Source organism: Hemitrygon akajei, chromosome 15, assembly GCF_048418815.1.
Source record: "Hemitrygon akajei chromosome 15, sHemAka1.3, whole genome shotgun sequence".
NCBI lineage: Eukaryota > Metazoa > Chordata > Chondrichthyes > Myliobatiformes > Dasyatidae > Hemitrygon > Hemitrygon akajei.
Genome location: NC_133138.1, coordinates 11,534,758 through 11,554,635, shown reverse-complemented (window position 1 = coordinate 11,554,635; position 19,878 = coordinate 11,534,758). Strand labels below are relative to the sequence as shown.

The following is a 19,878-nucleotide window of genomic DNA, read 5'->3' as shown; positions in this document are numbered from 1 at the left end:
GTTCCTTAAGTGATACTACTGTACCTTCCTCAATCACTTTCACTAACAGTTTGTTCTATATACTCAGGTCCCTTTTAAATATGTCCCTTTTTAACCTAAACCTATGCCCCTATGTTTTGAACTCTCCTACCCTGGGGGAAAGACTATTCCATCAACCTATCTATGTCCCTCATAATTTTAAACACTTTTATAACGTTACCCTGTATTCTGTTATGTTTATGATTAGCTGCCTTCCAGACTTAGGAACTTCACTAGTGGCTAACAATGAAGCAATTATCTTTGCAACAGCATCTGCAATTTCCTCTCTTGACGGTGCTGGTTGATATCTGGATCTCACTGTGATGAAGTCAGATTTAATCACATTTGAGTGGTATTTATGTAAGCACTTAAATAGGCAAGCTGTAGAAGGACTCCATGAATCTATGGATCTCCATGCTATTGACCTTGTGTAGGCATGTGGAATCAATGTAGATTGGCAAAAAGGTTGGCATGGATGTGCTGGGTCATTCCTGTTCTGTACGGCGCTGTGAATCATTGATTGTTCACCTGTTTCTCAGTTATGTTCATCCAACACTATTAGAGAGTGGACAAGTTGAATGCTTATTCCACACAGGAATTCTACCACCTTTTTAAGGAGTGGTTGTATATGCTATGTCCCCAAGTGTATGCCCATGTGACCCAAGTAGTCAATATGTATTCAGTTTTGATACAGTTATTTCTTGGGACTCTTGCTTCTGATTTATGTGTGTTCATCATTACCTGATTATCTCCCACCAACACATGCCAATAATAAACCTGAAGGAACCTTCTCCCTCGTAATTTAGTGCCGTACTTACATGTTAATTGCTAATATGTTATTGCAGTTTGTTAGTTAATGCAGGCACCACTCAATCTATTTTCTGAATCTGTAAAGTCCTTTGCATTTGTCTGACTTTCACACTGAAAAATATAATATAAATATAAGTCTTCAAAGAGTGATGCCTCAAAAAGGTGCCATCCATCAATAAGGACTCCTATCACTCAGACCATGCTACCATCAGGGATGAGGTACAAAAGCCTGAAGACACACATTCAATGATTCGGGAATAGCTTTTTCCCCATGCCATCGGATTTTTAAATGGCCATTGAACCGATGAACACTACATCACGACTATGTTTTCTCTTTTTACACTGCTTATTTAATTATTTCATTATTTGATTTATATACATATGTGTGTGTGTGTGTGTGTATCTGGGTGGGTGACAGACCTATAGCACTATACAGCTCAAGTCTTATAGTGAAGCTTTATGGTGACCTGCGTTCAAGGAAACAATCTAAGATTAAACAAATATTTTGTCATTTTGGAATGAGAAGCACTGACTGATGGAGTCCTGCAGGAATCATTGTTGGGCCCCCAGCATTTCACAATTTGTATCAGTGACTTGGACAAGGAGATCGAGTGAAATATATCTAAGTTTGACAAAGATACAAAACTGGATGGCGGTGTGAATTGAGAGGACAATGCAGAGGATTCAGGAGCTAATCAAATGGCCAGTCTTCAGCAGTTAGATGATAACATGGAAAAATGTGAGGTTACCCATTTGTAGAAAAGAATAAACAAATAATTTTGAAATATAGAGAGAGTTGAAAGGTTTTGATTTTCAGAGGAACCTGGTGTCTTGCAATTATCTATCTATCTATCTATGTTGGTAATTATTCAGAAGATTATTTTTCTTGGTGACCACCATCTTCATTTAGAAATGTATTATTACTAGTCACTTCTGCTTTGAACTTTAGATATCTGAGACATTTTTTCAGAAAGTAAACTTATATCTTCTGTGAATTTGTACAGAAATCAAGTGGTGACATTTTAATGCCTGTATGTCATTAGATTAGTCAATGCGTGGCACTAGACAAACACAATGTGCAAAGCATTTGATAACTGGTGAAACAGCACAGTAGCCTCTTGCATGTGAGATAATATATATCTTGGACAGTTCAAGTTATTTCTTACACAAATTCAGGATATCCTGAAATGCTTTATAGGCAATTGTGATCTTTTGAACTGTAGTCATGACTAAAAGGCAGTGGACAACTGCAGTCCAACTGTGCACAAGTTTCCTCAGAGAGTAATGAAGGCAAAAAAAAAAAAATCTCTTTAGCATTCTTTTAGCTTTTGGTTGAAAAATTACAGAAGACCAGAAAACCAAGAGAACTCTCAATGGATTTAAGCTGTGGGAGCTCATCTGCTCCCTTGAAAAGGCAGAGAGCATTTCATTTTTACATGTTACTTGAAAGACTAGCCTTTGACTGGGTGACAGTCCTACAGCACTACACAGATCAAGTCTTAAAGTGAAGCTTTATAGAACATAGAATAGTACAGCACATTACAGGCCCTTCGGCCCACAATGTTGTGCTGACCCTCAAACCCTGCCTCCCATATAACCCCCCCCCCCCACCTTAAATTCCTCCATATACCTGTCTAGTAGTCTTTTAAACTTCACTAGTGTATCTGCCTCCACCACTGACTCAGGCAGTGCATTCCACGCACCAACCACTCTCTGAGTGAAAAACCTTCCTCTAATATCCCCTTTGAACTTCCTTCCCCTTACCTTAAAGCCATGTCCTCTTGTACTGAGCAGTGGTGCCCTGGGGAAGAGGCACTGGCTGTCCACTCTGTCTATTCCTCTTAATATCTTGAACACCTCTATCATGTCTCCTCTCATCTTCCTTCTCTCCAAAGAGTAAAGCCCTAGCTCCCTTAATCTCTGATCATAATCCATACTCTCTAAACCAGGCAGCATCCTGGTAAAATTCCTCTGTACCCTTTCCAATGCTTCCACATCCTTCCTATACTGAGGCAACCGGAACTGGACACAGTACTCCAAGTGTGGCCTAACTAGAGTTTTATAGAGCTGCATCATTACATCGCGACTCAAGCTAACACCCCATAAGCTTTCTTAACTACCCTATCTACCTGTGAGATAAGCTTTCAGGGATCTGTGAACATTTACCCCCAGATCCCTCTGCTCCTCCACACTACCAAGTATCCTGCCATTTAATTTGTACTCTGCCTTGGAGTTTGTCCTTCCAAAGTGTACCACCTCACACTTCTCCGGGTTGAACTCCATCTGCCACTTCTCAGCCCACTTCTGCATCCTATCAATGTCTCTCTGCAATCTTTGACTATCCTCTACACTATCTACAACACCACCAACCTTTGTGTCGTCTGCAAACTTGCCAACCCACCCTTCTATCCCCACATCCAGGTCGTTAATAAAAATCACGAAAAGTAGAGGTCTCAGAACGGATCCTTGTGGGACACCACTAGTCACAACCCTCCAATCTGAATGTACTCCCTCCGCTATGACCCGCTGCCTTCTGCAAGCAAGCCAGTTCTGAATCCACCTGGCCAAACTTCCCTGGATCCCATGCCTTCTGACTTTCTGAATAAGCCTACCGTGTGGAACCTTGTCAAATGCCTTACTAAAATCCATGTAGATCACATCCACTGCACTACTCTCATCTATATGCCTGGTCACCTCCTCAAAGAACTCTATCAGGCTTGTTAGACACGATCTGCCCTTCACAAAGCCATGCTGACGGTCCCTGATCAGATCATGATTCTCTAAATGCCCATAGATCCTATCTCTAAGAATCTTTTCCAGTAGCTTTCCCACCACAGACGTAAGGCTCACTGGTCTATAATTACCTGGACTATCCCTACTACCTTTTTTGAACAAGGGGACAACATTTGCCTCCCTCCAATCCCTCGGTACCATTCCTGTGGACAACGAGGACATAAAGATCCTAGCCAGAGGTTCAGCAATCTCTTCCCTTGCCTCGTGGAGCAGCCTGGGGAATATTCCGTCAGGCCCCGGGGACTTATCCGTCCTAATGTATTTTAACAACTCCAACACCTCCTCTCCCTTAATATTAACATGCTCCAGAACATCAACCTCATTCATATTGTCCTCACTGTCATCAAGTTCCCTCTCAGTGGTGAATACCGAAGAGAAGTATTCATTGAGGACCTCGCTCACTTCCACAGCCTCCAGGCACATCTTCCCACTTTTATCTGTAATCGGTCCTACCTTCACTCCTGTCATCCTTTTGTTCTTCACATAATTGAAGAATGCCTTGGGGTTTTCCTTTACCCTACTCGCCAAGGCCTTCTCATGCCCCCTTCTTGCTCTTCTCAGCCCCTTCTTAAGCTCCTTTCTTGCTACCCTATATTCCTCAATAGACCCATCTGATCCTTGCTTCCTAAACCTCATGTATGCTGCCTTCTTCCACCTGACTAGATTTTCCATTTCACTTGTCACCCATAGTTCCTTCACCCTACTATTCTTTATCTTCCTCACCAGGACAAATTTATCCCTAACATCCTGCAAGATATCCCTAAACATCGACCACATGTCCATAGTACATTTCCCTGCAAAAACATCATCCCAATTCACACCCGCAAGTTCTAGCCTTATAGCCTCATAATTTGCCCTTCCCCAATTAAAAATTTTCCTGTCCTCTCTGATTCTATCCTGTTCCATGATAATGCTAAAGGTCAGGGAGCGGTGATCACTGTCCCCCAGATGCTCACCCACTGACAGATCTGTGACCTGACCAGGTTCGTTACCTAATACTAGATCTAGTATGGCATTCCCCCTAGTTGTCCTGTCAATATACTGTGACAGGAATCCATCCTGGACACACTTAACAAACTCTGCCCCATCTAAACCCTTGGAACTAATCAAGTGCCAATCAATATTAGGGAAGTTAAAGTCACCCATGATAACAACCCTGTTATTTTTGCACCTTTCCAAAATCTGCCTCCCAATCTGCTCCTCGGTATCTCTGCTGCCACCAGGGGGCCTATAGAATACTCCCAGTAGAGTAACTGCTCCCTTCCTGTTCCTGACTTCCACCCATACTGACTCAAAAGAAGATCCTGCTACATTACCCACCCTTTCTGCAGCTGTAGTAGTATCCCTGACCAGTAATGCCACCCGTCCTCCCCTTTTTCCTCCCTCTCTATCCCTTTTAAAGCACTGAAATCCAGGAATATTGAGAATCCATTCCTGCCCTGGTGCCAGCCAAGTCTCCATAATGGCCACTACATCATAATTCCATGTACGTATCCAAGCTCTCAGTTCATCACCTTTGTTCCTGATGCTTCTTGCATTGAAGTACACACACTTTAGCCCTTCTACCTTACTACCTTTACACCCTTTATTCTGCTTCTCTTTCCTCAAAGCCTCTCTATTTGTTAGATCTGGCTTTACTCCATGCACTTCTTTCACTCTCTATCGCTCCGGGTCCCATCCCCGTTGCAAATTAGTTTAAACCCTCCCGAACCATGCTAGCAAACCTACCAGCAAGGATATTGCTCCCCCTCAAGTTCAGGTGCAACCCATCCAATCTGTACAGGTCCCATCTTCCCCAGAAGAGATCCCAATGGTCCAAAAATCTAAAACCCTGCCCCCTGCACCAACTCCTCAGCCACGCATTCAACTGCCATCTCCTCCAATTCTTACCATCACTATCACGTAGCACTGGCAGCAATCCTGAGAATGCCACCCTTGAGGTCCTGTTCTTCTGCCTTCTGCCTAGTTCCTGAAACTCACACTTCAGGACCTCATCCCTCTTCCTGCCAATGTCGTTGGTCCCAACATGTATCACGACTTCTGATTGCTTTCCCTCTCGTACCAGGATGTCATGCACCCGGTCAGAGACATCCCGGACCCTGGCACCCGGGAGGCAACAAACCATGCGTGTTTCCTTCTCACATCCACAAAATCTCATGTCTGCTCCCCTGACTACAGAGTCTCCAATGACGACACTTCTCCTCTTCTCCGTCCCATCCTTCTGCACCACAGGGTCAGACTCAGTGCCAGAGGCCCTGCCACTGTGGCTCACCCCTGGTCGGTCGTCCTCACCAACAGCATCCAGGACGGTAAACTTATTATTCAGGGGAATGGCTACAGGGGTGCTCTGGACTACCTGTCTACTCTCCTTCGCTTTACCCCCTCGGACTGTCACCCAACGACCTGCTTCCGGCAGCCTAGGTGTGACTACCTCCCTGTAGCTCTCATCTATGACTGCCTCATTCTCCCTTATGAGTCGAAGGTCATCCAGCTGCTGCTCCAGATTCCTCACACGGTCTTCCAGATTGCCCAGCCGCACGCACTTCTGGCAGATGTGACTCTGCGGGAGAGGGGAGTTCCCCCAAGACTGCCACATCTCACAGTAGAGGCACATCACCATCTTAGGAGGCATTGTAAAGACTAACTGGAACAAGCTCGTCCTCCGCCTCTTCTCGTTGAAGCCTCTCGAGTCAAAGCCTCAAATCTCCACTCCTTCACTGGCCGCTTTCCACAGTTTTTTTTTTATGGTGACCTGCACTCAAGGAAACAGAATCTAAGATTAAACAAGTATTTTGTCACTTTGGGATGAGAAGCACTGACTGATGGAGTCCTGCAGGAATCATTGTTGGGCACCCAGCATTTCACAATTTGTATCAGTGACTTGGACAAGGAGATCGAGTGAACTATATCTAAGTTTGACAAAGATACAAAACTGGATGGCGGTGTGAATTGAGAGGACAATGCAGAGGATTCAGGAGCTAATCAAATGGCCAGTCTTCAGCAGTTAGATGATAACATGGAAAAATGTGAGGTTACCCATTTGTAGAAAAGAATAAACAAATAATTTTGAAATATAGAGAGAGTTGAAAGGTTTTGATTTTCAGATGAACCTGGTGTCTTGCATATGCCTTACTAAGGATTAAAGTGAGGTATAGCAGGAAAAAAGGAGGAAAATTATTCATTTGGCTCTATTAAAACTGATTGATGTAAAGTAATCTTCATGCAATTATCTTGGCCTAGTGAAACTACATTTGGAACCTAGTGTACAGGTCTGGTCTTCCAATCTAAAGAATGGCATAATTACGATAAAGTAGAAAGAAAATAGATTTCTCAAATGGAAATTATCCAATGAAGCGAGAGTAAGCAGAATAAACCTATATTCCTTAGTGTTTAGAAGAAATAGAGGTGATTTCTCTGAAAGATATTTTTTTAAGCCTCTGAAGTTTGACAGGGTTGGTTCTGTTAACTGGAATCTCGAGAACCAGGGTCAAATAAATTTGACATTTCAGGAATGAGGTGAGGAGAAATGTCTTCACTAAAAAGTCATTGAGTACATTCAAGGCGGAATTTTGTATATTGAGAAAATCTAGGAATATGGGATCTGTGCAGGAAAGTGGTGCTAAGATAAAGGATCGTTGATGATCTTTTTGAATGGTGGAACAGATAACCAGTGCCAACTGCAACTTGTGTTCCTTTTATTCATATTTATACTTGAAATTGTGCACCTTATACTTGGACTCAATCAGCTTATCTCTACCAGACCTTCCTCTTAATTGAGCTAATCTGTTTATCATTTATTCCTCTTCTGAACATATTTTCTAATTTTATCACTGATCTGCTTCCAATTTACATACTGTCACTGAATTTATTTACTTTTTCCATTAGACCTCATTTCCCTGAGACCCTCTGGAGTAGAAAAGTTCATCTTGAAACCGCAGCTCTGAATGAAAATTTATAACTCCAGATTTTGGAATATAAAAATAAAAATAGAAAACACTGGAAATACTCAGTAGGCTATGCAGCATCTGGTTTAAGGCTTCAAGTCAGAGTCTTTTTCTACAGCCCTAAACCATTAGGTCTGCACCTCTTTTTCCACATACTGCCAGACCTGAGTGTTTGCAGCATTTTCCGTTTTATATATTCATCTCTAGTATCCCAGGGATATTTTGCCCAGGGAGGCCATTCTTTGCCTCTTTGGGGTTTCTGATGTGTTTTACAATTTTTCTAAATTTCCAGCATTCGTAACATTTAACTTTTGGATTTATTAAATTGTTTCACGGACATTTATTTTGTGATACAATTTATTTGGCCGTACTGAAGCAGTATGTATCAAGGTTATTCCAGGTGAAATTTTACTGCAATCATTAGACTTCGGTGCAGCTCTGCTTGCTATTAAGTAGTTTAGTTCTGTTTCGGGGTGTATTTATAAATTTTTATATACGACTTTAAGGAATCAATGCAATGGTTATGTCATGGAAAATCCGGCGACAAATCCGGACGCAGGGGTTTGCGGCGCTGGGAATCCCGGAGTATTCAGAGTTTAGTGAGGCTGTTCGGCGATTTACGGGAAACCCAGGCACGTGATGTAAAGCGATGAAATCAGAGGCTGCCGAAGGACGGCGGTTGAAGCTGTGTCGGGTTGAGACTGTGCTACGTGGAGTCGGGCATGCGGAGAAAGTTCAAATTATATTAACAGAGTTGACAGCAACGTCATTAAATCTTTTATATTATACGTGATTAGAAGGAATGCTGTCTTCCCCCCTCCCTACGCGAGTCAGGAACGTTAATAAACTTCCTGACGTGGTTTAATTTCCCAGCGAATGGCTGTGTTGTCAACTCCCTGCTCGTTTCCCTGTATGGTTGTGGTAAACAATGTCTAAAAATGAGCTCCTACGGTCCCCTTTGTGTATTAAAAATCTGTCATTGCTTTAAATTTTCATGTTGGTAAAGCCCAGATTGAATCTAGACATGACCATTTAGCTGTCTCCGCAATGTCCGGCTGAACGCCGTGAGTAATATCAGCGTTTGCTGCAAGGAATCTGCTCTGCTGTGTCCAATCGAGTACATCCGGTGCTGCAGACGTGTCGATACCGGAGTGTTTCCTTTTTCAGTTGGTCGTCCAGAGCCGGTTAAACTGGAATTTTAAGCACATATCTCCAGAATCGTTATATAACAGTCAGCGAAAAGTACAGCGCAGAAACAGGCCCTTCAGCCCATCTCGTCCGTACCAAACTATTTAAACAGTCCTTATCGACTGGCGCCTGGGCCATAGCCATCCATACCCCGACTGTCCACGGGCCGATCTAAACTTCTCTTAAACATTGAAATCAAGCCTGCACACGCCACTTGCGCTGACAGCTATTTCCCCACTCAAATGATCCCCTGAGTGAAATAAATTCACCTCATTTTCCCCTTAAACATTTCACCTTTCATCCTTAACCCGTGACCTCTGGTTGTAATTCCACCCAACCTCAGTGGGAAAAAGCCTGCTTGCATTTACCCTGTCTGTACCCTTCATAATTTGGTATACCTCTATCAAATCTCCCCTCAAATTTCTATGTTCCAAGGAATGAAGTTCTAACTTATACAATCATTCCTTATAACTCAGATCCTCATGTCCTGGCGACATCCTCGTAAATTTTCTCTGTATTTACATTTTTCCTGTAGGTAGATGACCAAAACTACACACAATACTCCAAATTAGGTTTCACCTATGTCTTATTCAATTTCAACATAATATACCTTTTCCTGTTCTCAACACTTTGATTTATGAAGGCCAATGTGCCAAAAAAAGCTTTCTTTACAACCGTATCTACTTGTGCCATCACTTTCAATGAATTATGGACCTGTATTCCCAGATCCCTTTGTTCTACCACACTCCTCGCTGCCCTATGCTGGTTGGCCCTGCTGAAGAGCAACACCTTGCACTTGTCTGCATTAGATTCCATTTTTCCACCTTGTCCACATTTACTGCAAGCTCTGATAGTCTTCCTCATTATCCACTATACCTCCAGTCTTGATGTGATCTGCAAATTTGCTGATCCAGTTAACCATATTATCATCCAAATTACTGATGTGGATGACAAACAATAATGGCCGCTGCACTGATCCCTGCGACACTCCATAATCACGGGCCCCCAGTCAGTGAGGCAACCATCTAGTACCACTCTCTGGCTTCTCCCACAAAGCCAATGTCTCATCAAACTTACTATCTGCTTTGAATGCCAAGTGACTGAACCTTCCTGATCAACGTCCCACATAGGACCTTGTCAAATGCCTTTAAAGTCCATGTAGATGATCCACTGTCTTGCCTTCATCCACTTTCCTGGTAACTTCCTCAAAAAAACTAAGATTGGCTTGACGTGACCTACCATGCAACCTGCCACACTGACTATCCTTAATCAGTCCATGCCTATCCAAATACTTACATGTCCAATCCCTTAGAATACCTTTCAATAACTTTCCCATTACTGATGTCAGTCTCACTGGCCTATAATTCCCTGGTTTATTTTTAGAGCCTTTCTTAAACAGCAGAACAACATTAGCTCTCCTCACCTGTCACGAAGGCTGATATAAATACCCCTGCAATTTCTGCGCTTGCCTCCCACAGGGTCCAAACAAACACCTTGTCAGACCCTGGGGATTTATCCACCCTAATTTGTCCCTAGATACCAAATATCTCCTCTATAGTCTGAACAGAGTCCATGATGTTGCTGCTGCTTTGCCTCACTTCTATAGACACTGTGTCCATCTCCTGAGAAAATACAGATGCAAGAAAATCCATTAAAGATCTGCCCCATCTCTTTTGGCTGGATTACCATTTGAATCTTCCTGAGAACCAATTTTGTCCCTTGCAATCCGTTTGCTCTTAACATATCTGTAGAATCCCTTAGGAATCTCCTTCCCCTTGACTGCTAGGGCAAATTCATGCCTTCTTTTAGCCCTCCTTATTTCTTTCTTAGGTGTTCTCTTGTATTTCTTATACTCCATAAGTACCTCATTTATTCTTGCCTGCCTATACATCCTTTTTTTCTCTTAACCAAGGCTTGAATATCTCTTTAAAAACCAAGGTTATCTTTACCTTTCATTCTGAAAGGCACATACAAGCTTTGTACTCTCAAAAGTTCACTTTTGAATGTTTTCCACTTACCAAGTACACCTTTGCCAAGAAAAACAGTCCCAGTCCACATTTGCCAGATCCTACCTTATACAATCAAAATTGGCCTTTCTCCAGTTTAGGATCTCAACCCATGGACTAGCCTGTCCTTTTCCATAAGTGCCTTGAAACTAATGGCATCACAATCACTAGATGCAAAGTGATCTACCAACTTCAGTCACCTGCCCTATTTCATTCCCTAATAACTGATCAAGAATTGCACACTCTCTCGTTGGGACTTGTATATACCGGTACTCCAGTACTTCCAGTCCCAGTCAATATGTGGAAAGATTAAATAACCTATCATAACAACCTTATGTTTCTTGCCACAGTCTGGAACCTCTCTATAAATTTGTTCCTCTAAATGCAGCATATGATTGGGTGGTCCATATTACAGCCCTATTAATGTGGTCATATCTTCCTCATTCCCACCCATAAAACCTCACTAGACAAGTTCTCCAGTCTATCTTGACTGAGCACTGCCTTGACGTTTTTCCGGACTAGTAAGGCCACCCCTCCCACTCTGTCACATATAAAGGAACGGAACCCTGGATTGTTGAGTTGCTAGTCCTGCCCCTTCTGCATCCAATCCTCACTAATGGCTGCAATATAATAATACCAGGTGTTGATCCCTGAGCTCATCTGCCTTTCCTACAATATTTCTTGCATTGAAATATATGCAGCTCAGAACATTAGTCGCACCATGGTCAATCTTTCGATTCCTGACTTTGACTGAGGTCTTAGCAACATCTCTCTACAACTTCTTCTCTATCTGTTCGGGCACTCTGGTTCCCATCCCCCTGCAACTCTAGTTTAAACCATCCTGTGCAGCACTAGTAAATTTTCCCACAAGGACATTAGTTCCCTCCAGTTCAAGTGCAAACCATCTCTTCTGTACGGATCCCACCTTCCTTGGAAGAGAGCCCAATGATTCAAAAATCTGATGCCCTTCTGCCTTTCCCAGCTCCTTAACCACATATTGAAACTGTATGATCTTTCTATTTCTGGCCTCATTAGCACACAGCACAGGTATGAGTCCTGACTCACAACCCTCAGGTTGTGATTCCTGTTTAATATGACTAGGTCACCTTATTTATTGTAAGAACAGGTGGTAGAATGCATTAAGAAACATATGTACTAGTAATCACAGGACACACTTCTTCGTAATCCCATCATAATTGCCCTGGAATTTAAATTCGGTTTATGTTTGGGCATTAGGTGGAGTGGGTGGGAATGGGAAATACCCTTTAATTACAAAAACTGCAAAGCTGTTGAATTGCAGTGAAAATTCCATCTGGAAAATGAATATCCTTTAGGGATGGAAATCAGTTCTTCCTGTCTACCTTATTTCTCACAGCAAACCATCCACAGCTGATGGTTCAGCAGGGCAGATTGTGGAAGTGCAATATATGTTACTGTTTCAGGCTTCTGAAAGATGTATAATTTGAAAAGTGTTAGGACTATGACTTCAGCAGAGTAGGAAGAGGACATTTTGTCCAAATGATCTGTTTCTTTATCCACCTCATAAGTTGTTCTTTAACTTTGCTGAAGATTTTCTTTTAACTTTTGGATATTTCTCATTCCTGATTACCTACGGGCATACTGAAGAGGGTATAGTTTGCACGTTGAAGAACATAGAGTACAACAGAGGAACAAGCCCTTCAACCCACAAAGTTCTGCCAAACTAATTAAATTAGTAATTAAATGCCCAATTAAACTAATCCCTTTTGCCTACATAATGTCCACATCCTTCCATTTCCTGCACATGCGTCTAAGCCACTCTTGAATGCCGCTGTCATGTTTTCCTTCACCACCACCCCAGACAGCACATTCCAGACACCCAACCACTTGCACCACACATCTTTAAATTTATTCTTTCTCATCTTAAATGCATGCCCTCTGGTCTTAAGTACTTCAGCCCTGGGAGAAGGATACTTCCTGTACTGTCTATGGCTCTCATAATTCCATAAGCTTCTCTCAGATCTCTCAACCTCCTCCAATCTGGAGAAAACAACCCAAATTTGTTCAGCCTCTCCTAATGCACATGCCCTCCAATCCAGACAGCATCCTGGTCAACCTCTTCTGCACCCTTTCCAATGCCTCCACATCCTTCCTATAATGGGGCAACCAGAATTGAATGCAATAATCCAGATGTGGCCCAACAAGAGTTTTATAAAGTCGCAACATAATTTCCCAACTCTTGAACTCAAGCAGACTTCAAGTGTTTTGAGAGGTTAGTGATGAAACATATCAACTCCTGCCTGAGAAGTGCCTTGGATTTGCTCCAATTTACCTACCGGAGCTACAAATACTCAGCAGATGTCATTTCATTGGCTCTTCACTCAACCCTGGAACATCTGGACAGCAAAGATACATACCTCAGGATGCTTTTTATCAACCACAGCCTGGCATTCATTACTATTATCCCCTCAAAATTAACCAATAAGCTTCAAAACCTTTTTGTACAATTGGACCCTAGATTTCCTCACTTGCAGACCCCAGATAATTCAAACTGGCAACAATATCTTTTCCACAATCTCCATCAGCATAGGTGCACCACAAGGCTGGGTGCTTAGCCCCTTGCTCTACTCACTTTACACCCATGACTGTGTGGCTAAGCACAGCTCCAAAGCCATATTCAAATTTGCTGATGGCACCACTGTTGTGAGCCAAGTCAAAGGTAGTGACCAATCAGCATATAGGAGGGAGATTGAAAATCTGGCTGAGTGGCAGCATAATCAAACCCTCTTACTCAATGTCAGCAAGACAAAGGAGCTGATTTCAGGAGGAGGAACCTTGAGTTCCACGAGCCACTCCTCATCAGAGTTGGAGAGGGTCAGTAACTGTAAATTTCTCAGTGTTACCATTTTAGATACCTGACATGGGCCCTGCACACAGGTGTTATTACAAAGAAAGCACAGCAGTTCCTCTACTTCCTTGGTATTTTGCAAAAATTTGCCATGATGCTTAAAACTTTGACAAACTTCTATAGTTGTGTGCTGAAGAGAATATTGACTGGCAGCATCACAGACTGGTATGGAAGTACAATGCCCTTGAACAAAAAGTCCTACAAAAAGTAGAGGTATGTCACTTCAGAGTAATAAATCACCAGGAGAAGATGGTTTTCCTCCTGAATTTTATAAAAAATTTAAAGATTTATTAATTCCTCCTTTTATGGAATTAATATACAAGTGGAAAGAATGCATAAACTCTCACAATCTTTTTTAACAGCAATCATAACTGTATTGCCAAAAAGTAGAGGTATGGCCCAGTTCATCATGGGTAAAGCCCTCCCCACCATTAAGCACATGTTTTTTTGTGTGTGCCATACTCTGCCAGAGCCTCGGCAACCACTTTTTTCAAAGTGGTTGTCTTGAAGGAAAGATTCTGTGAGTGGTCCACAACATCCTTCTCACAGCGCAGTGTTTTTTTTTAATGAGGCCGAGTTGCGAGCTCGACACTCAATCCGGCACAGATGGAAAGTGTGTCCGGGAGCGGCCCAACTGGATTCAAACTCGGGAACCTTCACTCTCCCGGAGTCCAGCACTGATGTCACTGTGCCACCAGCGGGTTTTAAGCACATCTACACGGGACATTGTTACAGGAAAGAAGCATCCATCATCAGGGACCCCCACCATCCAGACCACACTCTCTTCTTGCTGCTGCCATCAGGAAGCTGGTACAGGAGCCTCAGGACTCACATCACCAGGTTCAGGAACAGTTATTTCCCTCAGCCATCAGGTTCCTGAACCAGAGGGGACAATTGCATTCAATCAGTGAAATGTTCCCACAATCTATGGACTCACTTCCCAGGACTCTATCTCATGTTCTCGATATTTATTGCTTATTTATTATTGTTATTTTTTTTGTATTTTCACAGTTTGTTGTTTTTTGCACACTGGTTGAATGCCCAGTTGGTGGGGTCTTTCATTGATTTTATTATGGTTATTATTCTATTATCGATTTATTGAGAATGCCTGCAAGAAAATGAATCTCAGAATTGTATATAGTGACATATACTTTGAAAATAAATTTACTTTGAACTTTTGAACTGACCTTTTGTCCAGAGTCTATGCTGACTCTCAGCTAGAAGCAACTCCTTCATCATATGTATCCTTTCAATCACTTTCATTCCACTGGTCTTGAAAGATATTGCCACAGCTATAGAAAATGTGTAGCACTACTAACTAGGAGGCACATCAGGGTCTCTATTCATAGATTACATGGTTAATGTTAAATATAGTTAACTGGCTGTGTATTTGCTGCAATTAATGTTTAAATATTTGATAAATGATATTAATATATGATTATGAATAGTTAAAAGTTCAGCTGGACTATTAGAATAACAATATCAGTAACATAAGAAATGGGAAAATATCAAGCAATGAGAACACCAGAAGATCAAATGTCACAGTAGCATTCTGCCAGCCTTCAATGGAGAATACAGAGTGTGTGTTACAAGTGTCTCTGCTGGCTCCTGGGTCTTCCTGAGCTCTGCTGGGAAATACAAGCATTAGGTAAGGTTGCTGCAGTATGGTTGCCTTCTCTGCCTGTTGTATGAACTTGGAACGTTTTTAGAGATGACTACCAAAGATTACTCATAGGATCTCTAAATGATTGTGTTCAAATATTTTCATTTACAAAGGTTAGCTGATACTTATGGTCTGAATATTTGTGTCACTATTTGATTTCCATAAAATATAGGAACAGAATTAGGCCATTTGGACCACCAAGTCTGCTCTGCCATTTCATCGTGGTTGGTCCAGTTTTCCTCTCAGCCCCAATCTCCTGCCTTCTCCCCATATTTGTTCATGCCCCAACCAATCAAGAATCTAAGATTTCAAAGCTTAACGCAGGAGTTAATCTCCTATAATAATGGGGACTAGACATTCAAAGTGTTATTCCACTCAACTATCAACACGAGAGATTCTGCAGATGTTAGAAATCCAGAGCACACAAAATGCTGGAGGGATTCAGCAGGTCCTAATGAAGTGTCTTGGTCTGAAAAGTCCATATGACATAGAGCAGAATTGGGCCCGTCAAGTCAGCATCGCTATTCCATCATAGCTGGTTTTTCTCAACCCCATTCTCCTACCTTGCCCCAATAACCTTTGACATCCTTACTAATCAGGAACCTGTCAATCTCCACTTTAAATATACCCAATGACTTGGCCTCCACAGCCCTCTGCGGCAATGAATTCCACAGATTCACCACCCTAGGGCTAAATAAATTTCTCCTCATCTATGTTCTAAAAGGATGTGCTTGTATTATTAATACGTCCTTGTACTCTTAATGGTTGACTGTATATTCCTTGCCATAGATGCTGCCTGATCTGCTGAGTTCTTCCAGCATTTGTGTTTGTTATTTTACTCAGCTATGTACTGTTTTGCTTCTTCAGAAAGTAGATGAGTGTCCACAAACACCATATTGTCTCTGTTAATCTAGGATGCATCTACTGTAACTATTGCAGTTCTTTGTCCCTACCACCTCAAACCAAAATTGAACTCACTTGTGATATTTTGATCCAGCAGCTACATGTATCTTCCTAACATCTGCAAGAGAAATGGGACCAGGAAATGAGGAGACCACATCTTGAGGCACATGACAGTCCGGCAATCACCGTCACCATCATGCCGAGGCATCAGGTATTCGTAAAATTAATGCTCATTCTCCTCTTCCTCTGAATGCCAGGCACAGATTTAGCCAGAGCTACGATGGACGAGTAGTTAAGCGTTGGACGTGAAGTCTAATGGAGATTCTCTTGCAGGGTCGAGCCCTGCCTGCAACACTCACACTACAGGTACCTGAACTGGGTAGCCAACTACTGCTTGTGATTTAATGGACGGCATGGTAAGGCAGCAGTTTGCTTATCACTATTATAGCACCAGCGACCCAGGTTCCATTACCGACCCTGTATGTTCTCCACACAACCACGTGGGTTTCCTCCGGGTGATCTGGTTTCCTCCCACTTTCTAAAGACATAGAGATTAGTAGTTCTATTGGACACAAGAGTCTAACTGGGCAGTGTGGGGTCATTGTACTGGAAAAGCCTGTTACTGTGCCATATTCCTAAATAAATAATTCCTTCCCCGGCTTATGTGGCACTGTGAGTACTGCAATTGTCACAGCCATGGTTTTTTTTCCCCATTTCATCATTACAATACTCAGCAGAAATCCCTTGAATCTGTACATACTTATGCAGATATTCAGCTGGAAAATAAAACAAACAAAGCTTTAGCAATAAAGGGAATTCTCCACTGTATGTGGCCCAGATGTTTGTGTGCAGATCCCTCCAATACTATCCCCGTGATTGGACAGTCCTGCTGCCTTGGTCATTTTGCAAGGAGGGCAGGTTGCCTCATGTTCTCAGAATGAGAGGGGGTGGCACAGTAGCGTAGCAGTCAGCATAATGCTATTACAGTGCCAGAAATCACTGATCAGGGTTCATTTCCCGCTACTGCCTATAAGGGGTTTGTCTGTTCACCTCGTAACCACGTGGGTGTGCTCTGTATGGTCCGGTTTCCTCCAAAAATCTAAAGATGTACATTTAGGGTTAACGACTTGTAGGCATGCTGCGTTGATGCCGGAAGTATGACAACTCTTGCAGACTGCCCCCAGCAAAATCCTTGCTGATTGGATTTGTCGCAAATGATACATTTCACTGTGTGCTTTGATGCAATGAGACAAATGAAGGCTAACCTTTATTTCTTCAGAACACATTTTCCACTGTTTTGGAATGACTTTAATCATCAAGAACATTTAGCTGAAGAAAATGTGATAAATACAAACATGCAACAATATTAATTAAAAAGCTGAACCCAATAATTTAACTTAACCTACTTAACTGATGGAATGAATTAAAAATATTATTAAAGTCCTTTTGTTAAGTAGGAAGAAATTCTGTTTTACATTTTTTTGTTTGTCTTTTTTTTTCCAGTTGCAGAAGTCAGGGCAGCAGAGAAGAGGATCTAACAGCTTTTATGCAACTCAGCATAAAGGAAGGCGGGGGAAAGGAGGAAGATGCCTGATAGGGTTAGTTTGGGGTATGTTAGCTATAAAGTACAAGGTTGTATTCAACTTCTGCTTAGATGTTACAAATGTCAGAGACTTGGGCATGTTGCAGCAGTATGTTGTGGGAAACTAAGATGTGGTGAGGTATATAAGTATGAAGATTGTGAAGGCGTAAAGTCTAATTGCTGTAATTGCGGAGAAGAGCGTAGTGCAACTTATAGGCCATGTGAACTGCTGAAGAAGGCAGCTGAAGCTAAACAGGTTAAAGTACAACTGGGTGTGTCATATGCAGAGGCCTTGCAAAAAATTAAACAAAATGGTGATGACCAGTCAAAGAACAGAATGTAAAGTCAGAGGCTATACGTTGCCATCACAGTTCTCTTACTGAAGATACTTTACTAGTTGATAAAATGAAGTTTGTGATGTTTATAACGTGGTGAATTGTACTGCTCAAACACCTAGTTGTACTGAGAAAATTAAAATTATTGTGAAAGCTGCTGAAAAGGATCTTGGTATAACTGGTGTTATGTTGGAAGGTATAAATGAAGCTCTGGTGGCTGGGGTATCTGTACTTCAGTCTCCTTGTGAAGATACATAATGGGATTAATAATATTGCAGTGGAATGCGCAAAGCCTGATTGCTAATGGTCAAGGCTTTAAGAAGTTTATTTCAGATTTATCAAGTCCACCCAATATACTATGTATTCAGGAAACCTGGTTGTTACCACATTTATGTGTTTCTTTGCAGGATTATATTGTAATTAGGCGTGATCGGTTAGTTGGTAGAGGGGGTGGTGTTGCAAGTTTTATAAGGAAAGATTTAGGATATAGAGTTGTGGATGTAAATGAAGCACTAGTAGTAGAACTATTTGATTCAAGAGTTAGGGGTATTAAAGTGGTAAACTTTTACAATCCTTGTAGAAAGCTTTTGATTGATTTGTTAGAAAGTATATGCAGTTCTGGCTCACTAAGGATTGAATGGTGTGAGGATTTTAAAGCACATAGTTCACTGTGGGATTGTTCGCAGAATGATGGCAATGGTTAGATTATTGAAGAATTTTTAGATATTTCCCAAATTGTGCGTCTTAATGATGGGAGGGGTACAAGACTTAATGTTCATAATAGTTCTGAAACTGTTGTAGATTTACATTTAGTTTCAAACATTCTGGCTGGAGTGATTGGGATGTCATGGGAGATGAATCATTGGAGAGTCATTATTTTTCTATATTTATAAGCTTGGGTTTGGATTTATATAGGGGACAGCAGACCACTTTTAGGAGGTGGGATTTTGGTAAAGCAAATTGGGAAAAGTTTAAGGCTTTATATGATGAACATCTGTCATGACTGAATGTTGACAATGATGTGGATTCCTGCAATGAAAAGTTATGTCATATTATTCATCAAACTGCAGTGGAAGCAATTCCTATTAAAAAGGGCATTAATAAGAGAAAGGCTAAACCATGGTGGACTGAGGAGCACGCAGAGGCAATTAGGGAGAGAAATAAGTCATTTAGGAAAGTCAAGATTTATCATTCTCTGAGTAATCTTATTACATTTAAAAGGGCAAATGCCACAGTAAGGACAGCGGTGAAGATTTGTCAGGACACTGGAGCAGGGATCCAATCGCAAACCCAGTATTGTGCACACAGTGATATTTATTGAATAACAAATCCCGAGGTGCAAACCAAGTCAGCGTCAAAGTTCAGGCAAAGATCAAAACATCCAGAGAAATCCAAAAACCAGAAGCGGCAAACAGGCAGAGTCAGTATTCAGATGGACAGAATTCAGATGAATGCTGGAAAAGCTCAGGAAAACTTACACAATCTGGCAACAAACAGGCAAAAACACAGGACTGAAATACACTTTACTTTATTGTCACTAAACAGTTGATACTAGGCGTACAATCATCACAGTGATATTTGATTCTGCACTTTGCGCTCCCTGAAGTACAAATTGAAGTAAATATAATAAAAATTTAAATTATAAATCATATTTAGAAAATAGAAAAGGGAAAGTAAGGTAGTGCAAGTCGGGTCCGGATATTTGGAAGGTACGGCCCAGATCCGGGTGAGGATCTGTTCAGCAGTCTT

The 19,878-nt window shown here is 41.7% G+C and overlaps 1 long non-coding RNA gene across 1 annotated transcript in view; it reads left to right on the top strand.

Annotated features, from left to right (window-relative positions):
* LOC140739164 (uncharacterized) overlaps nt 1-17,813 on the top strand; it is a 36,075-nt gene extending 18,262 nt beyond the window's left edge. The window contains exons 2-3 of the long non-coding RNA XR_012101573.1: nt 16,307-16,423; nt 17,716-17,813. This is a non-coding gene — a long non-coding RNA (uncharacterized lncRNA). The remainder of the gene's footprint in view (nt 1-16,306; nt 16,424-17,715) is intronic.
* Nucleotides 17,814-19,878: the final 2,065 nt, after the last annotated feature.